This window comes from Ovis canadensis, chromosome 6, assembly GCF_042477335.2.
Source record: "Ovis canadensis isolate MfBH-ARS-UI-01 breed Bighorn chromosome 6, ARS-UI_OviCan_v2, whole genome shotgun sequence".
NCBI classification, from domain to species: domain Eukaryota; kingdom Metazoa; phylum Chordata; class Mammalia; order Artiodactyla; family Bovidae; genus Ovis; species Ovis canadensis.
Window position 1 is genome coordinate 119,152,903 of NC_091250.1, and position 20,177 is coordinate 119,173,079.

General features: G+C 45.5%; 2 pseudogenes; one reads left to right on the forward strand and one right to left on the reverse strand.

The window, feature by feature from the left end:
- Positions 1–3,165: 3,165 nt before the first annotated feature.
- LOC138443000 (sugar phosphate exchanger 3-like) lies at positions 3,166–7,688 on the forward strand (annotated as a pseudogene).
- Positions 7,689–18,601: 10,913 nt separating this feature from the next.
- Positions 18,602–20,177, reverse strand: part of LOC138443001 (epididymis-specific alpha-mannosidase-like) — a 34,412-nt pseudogene continuing 32,836 nt past the window's right edge.

Below are 20,177 nucleotides of genomic sequence, written 5' to 3' on the forward strand. Positions count from 1 at the left end.
ACATGTATTCTTCCAACCAGTCTGAATGGAGAATCATATGTATCTTTTTAACCTCCCTCTAATGCAATAGACGTTCAACTAGGCTATAATTGCTTGATTTAATGTTGGTAATTTAATGGCACCAAGGGCTTCCCAGGTGGCGCTAGTGGGAAAGAACCTGCCTACCAATCAAACCCAGGTTTGATCCCTGGGTTGGGAAGATCCCCTGGAGAAGGAAATGGCTACCTACTCAGTACTCTTGCCTAGAAAATCCCATGGATGGAGGAGCCTGGTAGGCTGCAGTCCATGGGGTCGCTAAGAGTCGGACACGACTGAGTGACTTCACTTTTCACTTTCATTTGGGGCTTCCCTGGTGGCTCAGAGGTTAAAGCATCTGCCTCCAATGCGGGAGACTTGGGTTCGATCCCTGGGTCGGGAAGATCCCCTGGAGAAGGAAATGGCAACCCACGCCAGTATTCTTGCCTGGAGAATCCCATGGACGGAGGAGCCTGGTAGGCTACAGCCCACGGGGTCGCAGAGTCGGACACGACTGGAGAGACTTAGCAGCAGCAGCAGCCAATATTCTTGCCTGGAGAATCCCAAGGACAAAGTAGCTTGGTGGATTACAGTCCATTAGGTTGCAAAGAGACGGACATGACTGAATCGATTTAGCAGGCACCGCAGAGTAAAGATGTAAATTACCCAGAGGAATTCTTAAACTGCAGGCTTTGCAGAGTTCAAGTCTAAGAGTTGTAATTTAATAGCTTTATGACCTGAAAGATAAGAATTATCATTAAATGCAGCTGGGATTTATTGACATTTCTTTAAGAACAAAAATTTTCAAAACGTTTCAAATTCTGAAGTTCAAGAACGCTGGGTAGTTCAGCTCTGTAATTTCTATAATCCCCAGCAGGTGGCAATATTGCTTTCTGTTATCATCCCAGAGAAGCCAGAAGAATCTGGAATTCAGAGCACAGGAGGATGGGTTAACCTTGGACAGAAATTTTCAAATTAAGGAATTAAGATTTTTTTTTTCACTAACCAAAAAGAACCCACGTTTCTGTCCACCTGGGAAGCCCCAAATACAGAGAGTGTGCATGACCTAATTGAATTCTTGATTTGAATATGATTTGGCTCTACTGAACTTGTCACTTTTCTGAACCTCTGTCTTTATTTTACTTAAGAAACATTACCTACATTACTGATAAGACAACTAATAAGAAATAGAAGGGAATGGCAACCCACGCCAGTACTCTTGTCTAGAAAATTCCATGGATGGAGGAGCCTGGTAGGCTACAGTCCAAGGGGTCGCCAAGAGTCAGACACAACTGACCAACTTCACTTCTTCAAGAAATAGAAAAGAATCACAACTAGACAGACTGTGTAGGCATACTACATGCTCTGTATGGTCTCCAAAAGTTCTAGAAATAAATGACATTGTCTGCTGCACTAAAGGATCTTGTGGGTTGGCAGAACCGAGGCACTAGCTTTTAAGGAACTTTTCTGCTCCACTAAAAAAGCACTGAGTTCCCTTGAGCCATCCACTTGCCTCTGCATCGTGATTCCCTAGTCCCCAGTCTGTGAAATCGAAGTTTATGCCTTGTGAAATTGGGGCTGATAACTGGCAAGGATTGCTCATTCAGCCCTTCCTTCAATAAACATTAAGCCCCTAACACGTTGGGGAGGGTTTGTTCCTAATATGCCTACATTCCTTTGGTTCAAAACTCTATTTTTCTTCTTCTCTCTTTGGCTTCTTTGGGTTATTTTATATCTTATGTTGACTCCCTTGGAGGTGAGATTACTGACTTCCACTTCAATATGTATGTGTGTGTGTGCGTGTGTGTGTGTGTGTGTGTGTCTGTATGTGGGTGTCTGCACATGCACACACCCACTAAGTCACTTTGGTTGTGTCTGACTCTTTGTGACCCCATGGACTGAAGCCCACCAGGTTCCTCTGTTCATGGCATTTTTCAGGCAAGAGTACTAGAGTGAGTTGCCATGCCCTCCTCCAGGGCATCTTCCCAACTCAGGGGTCAAACCCACATCCCTTTATGTCTCTGCATTGCAGGCAGATTCTTTACCACTAGGGTAACCTGGGAAGGCCTCCGCTTCAATATAGTCCCCCATTTTTCCTTAAACTTCTCTTTTACTTTCTTCCCTGACCTTTCCCATCCTATACAGTATATTTATTTTGTTGTTGCCACAGTAAATAATTAAGGACAGATGTAATTTTTAATTATTTGAAGGGATGGGTTTAGGAAGCAGAAAATTTAAACCTCTGGGTGTATCAGTTATCTACTGCCGAGTGACACATCACCCCAAAATGTAGTGATTTACAACAAAGTAGCTATTATCTAAAAATTTCTATGGGTCATGAACCTCGCCGTGACTTAGCTGGGCCCTCTCTTTTGGGGGTTCTCACGGCTGCAGTAAACACGTTCATTCATCTCAAGTCTCCAGCAGGGGAGGGTCTGTTTCAGGCTCACTCATGTCGGGGTTGGTAGTTTTCAGTCCATCACACGTCATTGTGTGAAGGCCTCAGCTCCTCACTGGCTGTTGGCTGGAGATCACCCTCAGTTCCTTGCCATGCAGGCCTCTCTAGAGGGCAGTTCATACACTGGCAGTTGGTTTCCATTCAGAGCACAAGCATGAAAGAGTGAGCAGGAGGGAAGACACAGTCTCTTATAAGCTCATCTCAGAAGTGATATACCCATCACTTTTAGTTCTTTTCTTAAAAAAAATGTTTATTTTTATATATTTATTTATTTGACCATTCTGGGTCTTACTTGTGGCATGTGGGATCTTCTATCTTCTCTTTGGCATTTCTAAGCAGAAGCATTAGATTACTTTTATTTCACATATATCCACAGATGTTTGTGGACCAATGCCTGGTGGCTCAGATGGTAAAGAATCTGCCTGCAATTCGGGAGACCTGGGTTCGATCCCTGGGTTGGGATGATCCCCTGGAGGAGGGCGTGGCAACACGCTCCAGTGTTCTGGCCTGGAGAATTCCATGGACAGAGCCCGGCAGGCTACAGTCCATGGGGTCACAAAGAGTCAGACACACAGAGTGGCTTTCACTTTTTCAAAGATGTTTGTACAACATACAGTGACCCCTTCTGATGCTTATAGCACTTTTTCCCCCAGTGGCCCAAAGAAAAAGGTTAGTGACACACATGTATCACCATGGCAACACATGTAACACATGTTACACGTGTTACCCATGTAACACTGTAGCTCTGGGCGGAGCCCTACAGAGGGAGGGTTGGGTTGCCTGCACGGCAACTGCCCTGCTAAGTCACTGCAGGAGCGTGATGGAGAGGCCAGGCTGGCAACTGTCGTGGGCAGAGGCCCCCAGTCACCACAATCAGATGACTTACTTGGAAAAAACTTGATTTTGAGGACCCAGAGCTGTTCGGGTTTTTTTTTTTTTTTCCCCGCTGTAGGCTATTACAGTGGAATAAAACTTTGCTCTTTACCAAATCTTAAGCCAGTGTTTTACTTGCATGGTTCTTAATACAAATTTTTGTTGCAGCTTGGGAGATCTAGTTCCACAATCAGGGACTGAACCCAGGCCCCCTGCATGTGGAGCTCAGAGCCTTAGCCACTGGACCACCACGGATGTCCCTACCCCTCACTTTTGCTGTAGGCTCTGTGCCGAAAGCAGGCCACTGGATCTGGTTCAGTCAAGGGGAAAGGACTGCACAAGGCTGTGAGGATCCAAAGGTAAGGTTCACCGGGGCCACCTTAGAATTCATGCTACATAATGATTAAGAACAAAGGAGATTAGGATGGGGACGTTTGAGAAACTGTTTTAAGAGAGAAATTTGTTTATTTCTGGGCTTCCCTGGTAGCTCAGCTGGTAAAGAATCTGCCTGTAATGCAGGAGACCTGGGTTTGATTCCTGGGTCCGGAAGATCCCCTAGAGAAGGGATAGGCTAACCACTCCAGTACTCTTGGGCTTCCCTGGTGGCTCAGATAGTCAAGAATCCACCTGCAATGCGGGAGACCTGGTTCGATCCTTGAATCGGGAAGATCCCCTGGGGGAGGGCATGGCAATCCACTTCGGTATTCTTGCCTGGAGAATCCCTATGGACAAAGAAGCCTGGCAGACCACAGTCCATGGGGTATGTGAAGGTAAAGTTCTCTGGGGCCATCTTAGAACTCTGCCTGGCGCCTAGCACATGCTATATGATGACTAAGAATAAAGGAAATTAGGGGAAACCCTGGCCGTGGCGGCCCAGGTGAGGTGGCGGACAGGAGTGGAGGGGTTGTGGGCAAGGCTGACCCAGTGGAGCAAGCAGAGCGGCTGGCCAGAGCGCAATTACCACTGCAGGTCTCCGGTGCACAAGCGGTAAAAGAAGAAATAATATAAACCATCCATTATCCAGACTTTAAAGTCACGGTGAGAAGGAAGGTCAGGAGGCACACGGCCTGGCCAAGTATTTTTCAGAGAGAAACTCTGCTCTCCCAGTTCAGCCATCACCACGTGGTCACATCCCTGCTCACCTTCTTCAGTTATTCTGTTGTGCCATGCACCGAGAAAAACATTTAGCAAGGTCAAAGTCAGTATCTCTAAGCAGTGGACCCCAGGTGCTTTTAACAAGTCTGTTGAACTGCCTGTGGAGATAGGGAGCAGCAACTGTGTGTTTCCCAGTGCAGAGAAAGTACTCGGAACACTGGACACCATCTTCCTCTTCTCCTGTGCCATAGACTTTCTCATCAGTGGTATCTCGCCGGTCGGCTGAATTTGTGATGGGTTCTATCTCGTGGCATGTGCTTTTCCGCATTAGTGGTGTTCATCTTTGGCACTCTCACGGAACGGCTGCATTTCTACAACAAGGGGCTATGCTGCAGCCTGGGATTGTTGAACGGCCTGCTGCCGTCCGCCAGCTGGCCCTGCATGGTTTTTGTTACCAGCAACTGGTTTGGGAAAGCTGGAGCTGTTTTTGGTCTCTGGAGTGCCGGTGCCTCAGTGGGCAATACTTTGGGAGCATGTCTAGCTCCTTCCGTTCTGCGGTACGGTTATGAGCGTGCCTTCCTGGTGATGCTGGCTGTGCAGTTTGCCGGTGGGACCATCATGTTCTTTGGACTCCTGGTGTCACTGGAAGAAATCGGTTTCCCAGGTATCGAGACAGAAGAAAATTTTGAAGAAGACTCACACAGGTCATGAATTAATGGTGCTGAAAATGAAGAAGAAGCTGAGCCTAATTATTCAATCCAAGAAGGCAATATTGTAACCCAAGTCAAGGCAATAAGCTTCTACCAGGCTTGTTGCCTTCCTGGAGTTATAGTGTATTCACTGGCCTATGGGTGCTTCAAAGTAAAAGTCGCTCAGTCATGTCCGACTCTGTGGGACCCCATGGACTTATTCTGCAGGCCAGAATACTGGAGTGGGTAGCTTTTTCCTTCTCTAGGGGATCCTCCCAACTCAGGGATTGAACCCAGGTCTCCCACATGGCCGGCAGATTCTTTACCAGCTGAGCCACCAGGGAAGCCTAAGAATATTGGAGGGGTAGCCTATCCCTTCTCCAGGAGATCTTCCTAATCCAGGAATTGAACCGGGGTTTTCTGCATTGCAGAGAGATTGTTCACCAGCTGAGCTACCAGGGAAGCCCTTGAAGTTAATGAATTACTCCTTCTGACTGCCCTTTTATCTGAGTATCAACTTCAAATGGAAGGAGGCCGAAGCTGACCAGCTGGCCATTTGATAAGATGTTGGAGGAATTATAGATGGAATTTTACAAGGCTTCATCTCTGATGTGTTACAGAAAAGAGCACTGCTGTTAGCGCTCAGTCTGCTTCTGTTCTTTAGGTCCCTCCATGGATGCAATCATTCTCCAAGTGATAAGTCCTTCAATGCACTTGTCACAGGATTTTTTATTAGTGGGCCTTCTAATATAATTCAGTTCAGTTCAGTTCAGTTGCTCAGTTCTGTTCAACTCTTTGCGATCCCATGGACTGCAGCATGCCAGGCCTCCCTGTCCATCACCAACTCCCGAAGTTTACTCAAACTCATGTTCACTGAGTCGGTGATGCCATCCAACCATCTCATCTTCTGTTGTCCGCTTCTCCTCCTGCCTTCAATCTTTCCCAGCATCAGGGTATTTTCTAATGAGTCAGTTCTTTGCGTCAGGTGGCCAAAGTATTGGAGTTTTGGCTTCAGGATCAGTCCTTCCAATGAACACCCAGGACTGATCTCCTTTAGGATAGACTGGTTGGATCTCTTTGCAGTCCAAGGGACTCTCAAGAGTCTTCTCCAAAACCATAGTTCAAAAGCATCAATTCTTCGGCACTCAGCCTTCTTCACAGTTCAACTCTCGCAGCCATACGTGACCACTGGAAAAACCATAGCCTTGACTAGATGGACCTTTGTTGGCAGAGTAATGTCTCTGCTTTTGAATATTCTGTCTAGGGTGGTCATAACTTTTCTTCCAAGGAGCAAGCATCTTTTAATTTCATGGCTGCAATCACCATCTGCAGTGATTTTGGAGCCCCCAAAATAAAATCAGCCACTGTTTCCACTGTCTCCCCACATATTTGCCATGAAGTAATGGGACCAGATGCCATGATTTTAGTTTTATGAATGTTGAGCTTTAAGCCAACTTTTTCACTCTCCTCTTTCACTTTCATCAAGAGGCTCTTTAGTTCTTCTTCGCTTTCTGCCATAAGGGTGATGTCATCTGCATATCTGAGGTTATTGATAATTCTCCCAGCAATCGTGATTCTAGCTTGTGCTTCCTCCAGCCCAGGATTTCTCATGATGTACTCTGCATATAAGTTAAATAAGCAGGGTGAAAATATACAGCCTTGATGCACTCCTTTCCCAATTTGGAATCAGTCTGTTGTTCCATGTCTAGTTCTAATTGTTGCTTCCTGACCTGCATACAGATTCCTCAGAAGGCAGGTCAGGTGGTCTGGTATTCCCATCCCTCTCAGAATTTCCCACAGTTTATTGTGATCCACACAGTCAAAGGCTTTGGCATAGTCAATAGAGCAAAGGAGATGTTTTTCTGGAACTCTCTTGCTTTTTCCATAATCCGGCAGATGCTGGCAATTTGATCTCTGGTTTCTCTGCCTTTTCTAAATCCAGCTTGAACATCTGAAAGTTCACAGTTCTCATACTATTGAAGCCTGGCTTGGAGAATTTTGAGCATTGCTTTACTAGCGTGTGAAATGAGTGCAATTGTGTGGTAGTCTCAGCATTCTTTGGCATTGCCTTTCTTTGGCATTGGAATGAAAACTGATGTTTTCCAGTCCTGTGGCCACTGCTGAGTTTTCCAAATTTGCTGGCATATTGAGTGCAGCACTTTCACAGCATCATCTTCCAGGATTTGAAATAGCTCAACTGGAATTCCATCACCTCCACTAGCTTTGTTTGTAGTGATGCTTCCTAAGGTCCTCTTGACTTTGCATCTAATATTTTTAGCTTCACTATTTCTGTGAACCTTGGTCGTCAGGAGCTGATCCAAGTGAGCAATGAGGCTTTGGCGATAGTCACTGGGATGGTTGATGGAATTGGGAGCATTGGAGCTGCCATGGGCCAGTATTTAGTGTCTTTGATCCAGGACAACCTAAGATGGATGTGGATGTTCTACTTTTTCATTAGGATGACAATTTGCACAATTCTGTTTATTTCACCCACCATTAATAGTGAGGGAAGTATGCTGTCTTATGCAAAGACAACCAGTCGCGTTTTGACTGAGTGACTGGTGCCCACAAAAAAACAAGAATAACAGGAGACACATCAGGGCTATTATTTAATTGACCCTATTTTGGGTTTGTCTTAAGAACTCCAGTGTAACCTCAGATTGCCGAGCCTCTTTCAGTAGGGTCAGCCCCCTGGAGATGCTGACCAGAGCGAAGGCTGGGTTGTTTTTTCTACACTGCAAGAATTATTGTTATTGATTTTTATTCATCTCCTTTGTTTCATGACTGTACTGAATGGAGGGCCTATGAATCTGCCGGCAACTCTGCTGGCCTGTGGAGGTTCATCCCTTTAACCATAAATGCTTTTTTAGAACTTGACCCCTGTTCTCCAGCCTGGAAAGCCGAGTGACCTGAAGCAGTCGTGCCTGGTTGGTAGCAATGACATGCTCCATAAATAGAAAGGATCATTGCATTTTGCTTCAGTCATGAGTTTACAGACAGCAGCTCATCTCTGAAGCATCAAATCCTGGTCCAGTGCTCCAGCTGGGTCCAGCGTAAGCCTGTCTTGGACAGAGAATCCCTTAGTTAAGCTCTGGTGGGAAAAATCACACCACATGCTGCGTGGCTCGGTTACTCTGTGTCTGCTCTGAAGTCCTTCAGCTCCAGAAGCAGAAATATCTTCCAGTGATCGTCAAATCTTCTCCTCTGTCTTCATTCAGAATTACCTTCAATGCCTGGAAGTCTTTTGTCTTCCTTTCAAGGACCATGAGATACCTCAGTTGTGGACGTTCCAGTATATAATTTATACTGGAAGTACTCAACCCCAGGCTTGTTCTCTGGGAACTTTTTAGGATCCACTAGGAAGCCAGTAAGCTTAGCCCTATTTTCAGAGGCTCGATCTCGGTCATAACTGGGTTCCATGCGTTACCTCAGCAGAAGACTAAAATCAGAGAAAAAGGAAAGACCTTTTGGCCCTCTATGCATTAAGTATGTGACGTTGAATCACAGTGGATTACTAGGGCCTGAGTGGTATCTATTCTTTAGAAGTCTATAGAATATATGTCTTCAAGGCTGTGAATTCTATACTAATTATCAAATATTTTAAGGTTATCCTTATATATATTTTAAATATGGAAGTGAGCAGGTGAAAAATGTGAAATTTTATGGTTGCCTAATTTACATGGAGTTAGGGAAATTTTTTCAATTTTTGCTTTAATACTCTCAAATGTGTATTTATAAACTTGTTAATGTTATTTAATCAAGCAGATTTCCAATCAGTTAACTGCTCAATACTGACCAAAAGGAAAACTATGAAACACAGAAAGGGAAAATAAACTGACTTTTATAACATAAAAAAGAAAAGGAGATTAGGATTCTAATGGGGTGTTTGAGAAATCATATTAAGAGAGAAATCTGTATATTGCTACTTTTGTGTCCATATGTGTATAAGTTGGTGCCTTTTAATAAGCTCTGTTCCATTCTGTACTTGAAAAACTGTATCTCACTTTCGCTTTTTCATGGGCTGTTCTCTGTATTTGAAGCACAGTTCCTCCTCTTTAGTCAGCAAACTTTCATCTGTGAGTTTCAGAATTCATCTTAGTCATCTCTTCTTCTGTGAAGTATTCCCTGAATTTCATTATCAAGGAAAGCTAAGTGTTTTTTTGGTTTCAGTTCAGTTCAGTCGCTCAGTCGTGTCCGACTCTTTGCGATCCCATGAATCGCAGCACACCAGGCCTCCCTGTCCATCACCATCTCCCGGAGTTCACTCAGACTCACGTCCATCGAGTCCGTGATGTCATCCAGCCATCTCATCCTCTGTTGTCCTCTTCTCCACCTGCTCCCAATCCCTCCCAGCATCACAGTCTTTTCCAAGGAGTCAACTCTTCGCATGAGGTGGCCAAAGTACTGGAGCTTCAGCTTCAGCATCATTCCTTCCAAAGAAATCCCAGGGCTGATCTCCTTCAGAATGGACTGGTTGGATCTCCTTGCAGTCCAAGGGACTCGCAAGAGTCTTCTCCAATACCACAGTTCAAAAGCATCAATTCTTTGGCGCTCAGCCTTCTTCACAGTCCAACTCTCACATCCATACATGACCACTAGAAAAACCATAGCCTTGACTAGACGGACCTTAGTCGGCAAAGTAATGTCTCTGCTTTTGAATATGCTATCTAGGTTGGTCATAACTTTTCTTCCAAGGAGTAACTGTCTTTTAATTTCATGGCTGCAGTCACCATCTGCAGTGATTTGGGAACCCCCCAAAATAAAGTCTGACATAGTTTCCACTGTTTCCCGATCTATTTCCCATGACGTGATGGGACAGGATGCCTTGATCTTCGTTTTCTGAATGTTGAGCTTTAAGCCAACTTTTTCGCTCTCCTCTTTCACTTTCATCAAGAGGCTTTTTAGTTCCTCTTCACTTTCTTCCATAAGGGTGGTGTCATCTGCATACCTGAGGTTATTGATATTTCTCCCGGCAATCTTGATTCCAGCTTGTGCTTCTTCCAGTCCAGCATTTCTCACGATGTACTCTGCATAGAAGTTAAATAAGCAGGGTGACAATATACAGCCTTGACGTACTCCTTTTCCTATTTGGAACCAGTCTATTGTTCCATGTCCACTTCTAACTGTTGCTTCCTGACCTGCATACAGATTTCTCAAGAGGCAGGTTAGGTAGTCTGGTATTCCCATTTCTTTCAGAATTTTCCATGCTTATTGTGATCCACACAGTCAAAGGCTTTGGCATAGTCAAGAAAGTAGAAAGAGATGTTTTTCTGGAACTCTCTTGCTTTTCCCATGATCCAGCAGATGTTGGCAACTTGATCTCTGGTTCCTCTGCCTTTTCTAAAACCAGCTTGAACATCAGGGAGTTCACGGTTCACGTATTGCTGAAGCCTGGCTTGGAGAATTTTGAGCATTGCTTTACTAGCATGTGAGATGAGTGCAATTGTGCGGCAGTTTGAGCATTCTTTGGCATTGTCTTTCTTTGGAATTGGAATGAAAACTGACCTTTTCCAGTCCTGTGGCCACTGCTGAGTTTTCCAAATTGGCTGGCATATTGAGTGCAGCACTTTCACAGCATCATCTTTCAGGATTTGAAATAGCTCAACTGGAATTCCATCACCTCCACTAGCTTTGTTCGTAGTGATGCTTTCCAAGGCCCACTTGACTTCACATTCCAAGATGTCTGGCTCCAGATTAGTGATCACATCATCATGATTATCTGGGTCGTGAAGATATTTTTTGTACACTTCTTCTGTGTATTCTTGCCACCTCTTCAGGTCCATACAATTTCTGTCCTTTATTGAGCCCATCTTTGCATGAAATGTTCCCTTGGTATCTCTAATTTTCTTGAAGAGATCTCTAGTCTTTCCCATTCTGTTGTTTTCCTCTATTTCTTTGCATTGATCACTGAAGAAGGCTTTCTTATCTCTTCTTGATATTCTTTGGAACTCTGCATTCAGATGCTTATATCTTTCCTTTTTTCCTTTCCTTTTCGCCTCTCTTCTTTTCACAGCTATTTGTAAGGCCTCCCCAGACAGCCATTTTGCTTTTTTGCATTTCTTTTCCATGGGGATGGTCTTGATCCCTGTCTCCTGTACAATGTCATGAACCTCATTCCATAGTTCATCAGGCACTCTATCTATCAGATCTAGGCCTTTAAATCTATTTCTCACTTCCACTGTATAATCATAAAGGAGTTGATTTAGGTCGTACCTGAATGGTCTAGCGGTTTTCCCCACTTTCTTCAATTTGAGTCTGAATTTGGTAATAAGGGGTTCATCATCTGAGCCACAGTCAGCTCCTGGTCTTGTTTTTGTTGACTGTATAGAGCTTCTCCATCTTTGGCTGCAAAGAATATAATCAATCTGATTTCGGTGTTGACCTTCTGGTGATGTCCATGTGTAGAGTCTTCTCTTGTGTTGTTGCAAGAGGGTGTTTGCTATGACCAGTGCATTTTCTTGGCAGGACTCTATTAGTCTTTGCCCTGCTTCATTCCGCATTCCAAGGCCAAATTTGCCTGTTACTCCAGGTGTTTCTTGACTTCCTACTTTAGCATTCCAGTCCCCTATAATGAAAAGGACATCTTTTTTTGGGTGTTAGTTCTAAAAGGTCTTGTAGGTCTTCATAAAACCATTCAACTTCAGTTTCTTCAGCATTACTGGTTGGGTCATAGACTTGGATCACTGTGATATTGAATGGTTTTCCTTGGAGACGAACAGAGATCATGCTGTCGTTTTTGAGATTGCATCCAAGTACTGCATTTTGGACTGTTTTCTTGACCATGATGGCTACTCCATTTCTTCTGAGGGAATCCTGCCTGCAGTAGTAGATGTAATGGTCATCTGAGTTAAATTCACCCATTCCAGTCCATTTTAGTTCGCTGATTCCTAGAATGTCGATGTTCACCCTTGCCATCTCTTGATTGACCACTTCCAATTTGCCTTGATTCATGGACCTGACATTCCAGGTTCCCATGCAATATTGCTCTTTACAGCATCAGACCTTGCTTCTCTCACCAGTCACATCCACAACTGGGTATTGTTTTTGCTTTGGCTCCATCCCTTGATTCTTTCTGGAGTTATTTCTCCCCTGATCTCCAGTAGCATATTGGGCACCTAATGACCTGGGGAGTTCCTCTTTTGGTATCCTATCATTTTGCCTTCTCCTACTGTTCATGGGGTTCTCAAGGCAAGAATACTGAAGTGGCTTGCCATTCCCTTCTCCAGTGGACCACATTCTATCAGACCTCTCCACCATGACCCGTCCATCTTGGGTTGCCCCGCAGGCATGGCTTGGTTTCATTGAGGACCCCCAAGGCTGTGGTCCTAGTATGATTAGACTGACTAGTTTTCTGTGAGTCAGCCATACTCACAGAAAACTAGTCATTCTAATTACTCAACGAAAACTAGCCAATCTTTTGGTTTACTCCTACAGTATGGTGAACTCTGCTGGAACTGCCGTTTACATATGTCTATCCATCAGGGCTTTTACTGCAAATAATGACGTCTTCAACACTGTGTTCCCACTATACGTGCTTGACCTGTAACAGGAGAGCAATCAATGTCAGAGGAAAGAATGAAGAAAGGAAACACCTCATACTTTGGAAACATATTGTTTCAGTTCAGCCTCTAATCAAAAGGCTTCTTAAAGAGTACAAACTGGAAATAAATGGAGAAGAGCAATAGAATATTTATTGTTTAGTTGCTAAGTCATGTTCTATTCTTTTTCAACACCATGGACTAGGCTCCTCTGTCCATGCAATTTCCCAGGCAAGAATACTGGAGGGGGTTGCCATTTCCTTCTCCAGGGGATCTCCCTGACCCAGGGATTGAAACCACTTCTCCAGCATTGGCAGGCAGATTCTTTACCAATGAGCCATCAGGAAAGCCAGTTATTCAATTACAGGATTTCTTATGTTAAATCATTGTTTTTCCTTGCAAATCCTCAGTCTACCTCTTATAAAGGTAGGATGGTCAGGTGATCAGCTATGGACTTATTTGGGCTCTTAACTTTCTTCAATGGAGGTAAACCTATGTTCTACCATTTAATTGATGATCAAGGTTTATGGATCTGTCTTTAGTAACACCAAATATCTTCGATCTTAAGAATATCAACTTGAATTCTCTGCTAAGTCTTAGCAGTGGGTAAATAGTTCATTTCTGCCCCCCCTCCCCCCACCAAGTGTTCTACTTTTACTCTCCTTCCAAATAAGACCATATATATCTTAGGAACTTTAACTGGACCATTTGACTTTCATAGAATAACTTTTACTGAATACATTTAAGTTACACGGAATAGTTATCTGAGATGACACTCACTATTATATTAATTGTATTAATAGATAATGCTGTGAAGGACATAATCTCCTGCGGTCTCCCTTATGTTGCTCCATAAAGAAACGCAAATCAAAACCACAATGAGGTACCATTTCACGCCAATATCCAAAAGTCTACCAGCAATAAATGCTGGAGAGGGTGTGGAGAAAAGGGAACCCTCCTACACTGTTGGTGGGAATGCAAACTAGTACAGCCACTATGGAGAACAGTGTGGAGATTCCTTAAAAAACTGGAAATAGAACTGCCTTATGACCCAGCAATCCCACTGCTGGGCACACACACCAAGGAAACCAGAATTGAAAGAGACATGTGTACCCCAATGTTCATCGCAGCACTGTTTATAATAGCCAGGACATGGAAGCAACCTAGATGTCCATCAGCAGATGAATGGATAAGAAAGCTGTGGTATATATACACAATGGAGTACTACTCGCCATTAAAAAGAATACATTTGAATCAGTTCTAATGAGGTGGATGAAACTGGAGCCTACTATACAGAGTGAAGTAAGCTGGAAAGAAAAACACCAATACAGTATACTAACACATATATATGGAATTTAGAAAGATGGTAATGATAACCCTGTATGTGAGACAGCAAAAGAGACACAGATGTATAGAACAGTCTTTTGGACTCTGTGGGAGAGGGAGAGGGTGGGATGATTTGGGAGAATGGCATTGAAACATGTATAATATCATATAAGAAACGAATCACCAGTCCAGGTTCAATGTAGGATACAGGATGCTTGGGGCTGGTGCACTGGGATGACCCAGAGGGATGGTATGGGGAGGGAAGAGGGAGGGGGGTTCAGGATGGGGAACACATGTACACTCATGGAGGATTCATGTTGATTTATGGCAAAACCAATACAATATTGTAATTAGCCTCCAATTAAAATAAATAAATATATATTAAAAAAGAAATTTCTCTAAGTTGTTATTACTAGGAAATACAGTATCTCTTGGGCAGCTGATTTATTTTAAACTTATCTTCTCTGTGGATCCTGTAACCAATAATGTTTTTCTCCTTTTCAGCTACCAGAAAGTTTAGAGACATACCTGTGGTTTGACTTTCAAAAATGCATAATTTATGAGTTGGATTTTTTTTATGTACTAACCTTTCAGTTAGCTTTGTTTTATTTTCCTATCCTTAGTTCCCCTTCACTCAGATTTGCATATCTAGCTTTTTCCCATTTGTGTATTTTTGTAAGTTTTTGCAAATTCTTTTTATAGTAACAAGACAGGGCTAAACTAAATAAAAATACAGTTATCTTATTGGATATCATGGTCAATCCTAGAGCATGTGCACTTCAAAAGAAAGTGTATTCTGGGGATTTTTAAATGTAATGTCTGGAAAATATTTAGGTCTAACTGTTCTGTTGTATTATTTAGGATCTCTGTTGCCTTACTGATTTTCTGTCTAGAAGGCCCCATCCATTGATGTGGGTGGGGCATAAAAGTCTCCTACTATTATTGTAGTCCCATCAATTGCTCCCTTTATGTCTGTTAATATTTATGTATTTGGGTGCTCCTGTATTGGGTGCACATGTGTTGACAAGTATATGATTTCCTGGCCTTTTGGCTAGGATCAAATGCAGAGTGGAGGCTTCACGGGTGGCACAGTGGTAAAGAACCTGCCTGCAGTGCAGGACACACAGGTTTGATCCCTGGGTTGGGAAGATCCCCTGGAGTAGGAAATGGCAACCCATTGCAGTATTCTTGTCTAGAAAATTCCATGGACAGAGGAGCCTGGTGGGCCACAGTCCATGGGGTCACAAAGAATCGGACACCACTGAGAAACTGGGTACACACACGTGCTTCCTGTGCCTGGATATCTGTTTTCTTCTTTAGGTTTGGAAAGCTTTCAGCCATAATTTCTTCAAATATATTTTTGACCCACTTTTCCTTCTCTCTCTCTGGAATCCCTACTATGTGTAGATTGGCACGCTTTGTAGTATCCCATAGGTCTCTCATATTGCTTTCTTTCTTTCTTTCTTTTTTTTTTTTTACTTTCTGTTCACTGTTCTGATTGGGTGATTTCCATTGTTTTATCTTCTAGATCACTTATTTGCTCTTTGGCATTACTCAATCTGCTAATCATTGCCTTTAGCACAGTTTTCATCTTGGTAAATGAGTTTTCTAAGTTTTCTTGGTTCCTCTTTAAAGTTTCTAATTCCTTTTTATAGTAATCTTCATTTCTACTGATAGCCTATCTGAATTCCTTCAGTAATGAATTTTCATTATCTCCTTTTTGAACTTGGTGTCTATCAAACAGAAGCAGTCTGTTGTATTATTCTTTTGGTGAGGGGGGTTCTCTTGATCTTTTAACTGGAAATAGTCCCTCTGCTTCTTCATTTTACTTGTGTTTCTCTTACTCTGGGAATTTAAGAGAAACAGTTGTCTCCTGTGGTCCTGAAAGGCTGCTTTTTATGTAGGAGTGCCCCTGTGTAGCCTGTGTGGGTTTAATGTTTTCGGTGTGAGGCTGTTTCTAGTGCGGATGCCTGCTGCCTCTTTCCTCAGTGTGTCCTAGCCGTTATCCCTGTGCTAGAAGGTGTGACTGGTGTTGTGATGACCAGAGTCTGCGCTGGATGTTGAGTGGGGGCTCCTCTTTGCTCTGTGGTTGTCACAGTCCTTTCAAGGGCAGGATCTGCTTCCTAGCTGATGGAGTAGAGGTTCCCAGATCCATTTCTGGGTTGTGGCATGAGGCAGACTGAACTTGAGTGCTCCTGGATGTGAGAGTTGGACCATAAAGAAGACTGAGCACCAAAGAATTGATGCTTTCTAACTGTGGTGCTGGAAAAGGCTTTTGAGAGTCCCTTGGACTGCAAGGAGATCAAACTAGTCAACCCTAAAGGAAATCAACCCTGAGTATTTGTTGGAAGGACTGATGCTGAAGTTCCAAAATGTGGGCCACCTGATGCAAAGAGCTGACTCATTGGAAAAGAACCTGATGCTGGGAAAGATTGAGGGCAGGAGGAGAAGGGGACACCAGAGGATGGGATGGTTGGATGGCATCATCAACGCAATGGACATGAGTTTGAGCAAGCTCTGGGAGATGGTGATGGACAGGGAAGTCTGATGTGCTGCACTCCGTGGGGTTGCAGAGTTGGACATGACTTAGGAGAGGAGCCACTGAATATTCAGAGCTGTCCACTGGGGAACACAGTTTGTGGTGTTACCTGTCACCCGGTGTGCAGGATCACAAAATGTACTGTTGGCACTGCCCTTGGCCCTGCCTCAGCCAAGAGAATGTCGGCAGTCAGCCCCGGTGTCCCTCAAGCATTGTTTTTGCAAAAGCACCAGTGCAGACCCACAGAATTCAGGTCCCAGGTTCACAGTTGTGCACCTGGACCGGTCATGGGAGCTATGGAGGCAGCCCAGCCTTGCCTCCATGTACATGCACCCAAAAGCCCACGGATACCAAGACTGGATCCATCCCAGCCACAGTAGCACCCATGTCTACTCAGATATCTCACACACCCTGAGTTTACAAAGCCAGCGGCAGTGGTGTACATCCCTAGCCACAGGGAGAGATTTCAACCCAGTTTCTTAAGAACTGGGGCCCCTGGGGCTCAGCTATGGTTTCAACCCTGCTTCTGCATGTAGACAACCCACCAGTGCCTGTGCCCAGAACCTGCCTAGGCAGCGGCTGGTGTTTACACTCTGAGAGTCCACTGAGGTGGTGCCCTGTTCACTGAGAGTATCTGTGAGTGTGGGGAGAAAGAGGCTGCTATGGTGGGCCCCCTCCTCCCTTTATGCAGCATTTAACAATGGCGCTTATCTACTAGGGCAGGCTTAGGCTTTTTCCATGAACAACCTTAATTGCGACAGTAACACACTCCAGCCCCTTGAGGCTGTTTCCATGCAGCCAACTCCAGCCCTCTCCTTCTCTTCTAAACCCCCATGCTTCAGCACCCATTCCCTGCCTGTACAGCAGATGTGTGTCTCAGGCTGGGGTGCATGGAGTGGTGACGGGACAGTGAGCAGTCACACCATTCTCTCCTCGCACAGCCCCTGGCAAGTACTAATCTATCTTCAACCTGTGTAGATTTGTCTATTCTAGACGTTTTATGTGAATGGGAAAGTACAGTATGTGGCATCTGTATCTGCCTTTGTTTGTTGTTGTTGTTTAGTTGTGACGTCGTGTCCGACTCTTTGCGACACTATCCATGGGATTCTCCAGGCAAAAATACTGGAGTGGGTTGCCATTCCCTTCTGCAGGGGATCTTCCTGGCCCAGGGATCGAACCTGCATCTCCTGCATTGGCAGGTAGATTCTCTACCACTGACCGCCGGGGAAGTGCTGCCTTCCTTGACTAAGTATAATCTTTGGGATGTTCTACATCCTTTTCTATGGCAGAGTAATAGTCCATTCTGAGGATACGGCATGCTTTGTGCATCCAGGTACCCAAATGTGGTGTCCACTTTTGATCACTGTGAATATGCATGAAATAGTTCCTCGTGGGTGAAGATTTCAATCCTTTGGGCACACCTCGGAGTAGAAGTTACCCTTTTCTTGTTGTTAATAGTTCTTATATTGGATGTCCCCTGTTTCACCTGCTGTGGATTTTTCCTTTCATCACTCAGTGCCTTGCAGTGGGAGGCCCTCTTGCTCGGCAGGTGTGCCCCTGGGGCACAGGGGGAGTCTGGAGTTAGACTCACAGTTTGGCTTCAAACACAAGTTCCGGGCTGCAGCTCCCTGCCCTGAATGGTGTGTACAGCCTCCCTGCTGCAGGGCTGTCACCGGTCTGAGATGAGCTTGTGAAGGCGCCCAGCACACAGAAGGGCCACTGTTAAGCCGGGAGCCTGGAGAGATCCGGCAGGACCTGCAGGCAGATGCATTTTGGTATCAATGTGGGTATCCCCTCTGTCTTTAAGAGAATCTTCTATCTTTGACTTTTGCAAATGAAGGAGGAAGTATGAGCTTGTGTGAAGCTACCATCCATGGGAGGAGAGGAGAGAGAGGGCAGGTTCTAGTGGGCAGGGCAAGAAACAGGTCCTTACACAATTTTTATTTAAGAAATCAGAACACCCCAATTCCGTCCATTTCCTGCCCTTAGCCCACCAGATGGGCAGCTGTTCCCCTCATCTCTCCAGGCTGCTTTTCCGTGTCTGGGGCCCACAGAATCTGCCAAGGGCTCACTGCTCTTGAAAGTGAATGAAGAATGTCTGGATCTCCTTTGGGTGGATGGTGATGTCGGGGCCTCTGTGGGGGGCCAAGGGACGGTGTGCACCACCTGGGGGAGCAGAGGCAGTCTGTCACTCCCCTTTGGAGCTGCCTGCTGCCCTAGGTCACCACATCCCTGCAGCCCCCTCAGAACACTCCTTCTGTCTGCATTCTTGGGCCTCACTCTGTGGTAATGGTCTTCATTTGTCCCCTTCCTGACCGGATGTCACTGCCCATGGGCCTCTTTCATTTATGGCATCCCCTGACAGCTCAGGGGACAGCATCCCCCTACCTTTCATTGCCAGAGCAAATCCCCATGGACAGGATGAAAGTGAAAGCTGCTCAGTCCTGTCCAACTCTTTGCGACCCCACGGACTATACGATACATGGAATTCTCCAGGCCAGAATACTGGAGTGGGCAGCCTTTCCCTTCTCCAGGGGATCTTCCCAACCCAGGGATTGAACCCAGGTCTCCCACATTGCAGGCGGATTCTTTACCAGCTGAGCCACCAGGGATGGACAGGATAGACAGGATGGGCAGCCCCATTTTACAGATGAGGGAACTGAGGCCGAGGAGGAGCTGGTCTCCCCAGGTGCCGAGCTGGAGGAGCACACCAACAGGGGGTAGGCACATGGAGCTGCTCCCAGCTGTGAGTCCCCTCCTCCCCGTGCTGCTCAGGTGGAGCCCTGCCTTGCTGCAAGATGGCGTCAGTCATGTTACCCACCCCCTCTCCCCATAGTGTTCAGACTGGGAGAGAGGGGAGGGGAGGCAGGGGGTAGCTCCATCCCTGAGGAGGAAGGACAGTGCTGATTGGTAGGCTGGGGGCTCTTCTGCAGGAGCTTCCTTGAGAGGGTGGAAGGAGGAGGATGGAGGGCGAGGCGCTCTGTGCTGCCACCATGCCCCTCTTCTGCATTTACGTCTGCTCCCGAGACTGGTGCCAGCTTGTGAGCAAGAGGTGACAAGGAGGAAGTAATGAAGCCAGTGCGCTGCTGAAGCCAGGCGGGAAGGTGAAGCTGACAGGGTCTCTGATGACAGTGGGCTGGGAGTCAGTGAGGAAAGAGACCACTCCCCACCCCTATATTCATGGCTGTGAAAGGAGGGCATTGGGAAGACACCACAGGGAGGGCTCTGGGTTGGGTTGTTGGGATTCTCTCAGATTGCAAGTATCCCTGAAGCCAAAGCAACAAGAGAGAGATTTAGAGAAATTCTCCATGAGCAGGAGACAGGTAAAGAGCTCAGATCCCCCATGAAGAGGGCAGACTGGGGATAAAGGAGGGGTCTCCATACATCACGGTGGTGTGGCGGGGAGGATGTGGTTGGGCTGGTGCAGCAGCAGCCTCACTTGTAGTGGGGGTCAGAGGGTGATCCAGGGGTCAGGAGGGGAGGGAGGACACAGGCAGGAATCTGGGGGCGCTGACATCCATCAGGGTGTCAGGCGCCGTGTGTGCTTTATCAGCTGAAAGCATCAACATCCTTGTGGGGAAAGACCCTTGCCTCTCCATTTACAGGTGAGGACATGAAGGGCCAGAACCTGGGGTGGGGTGGGG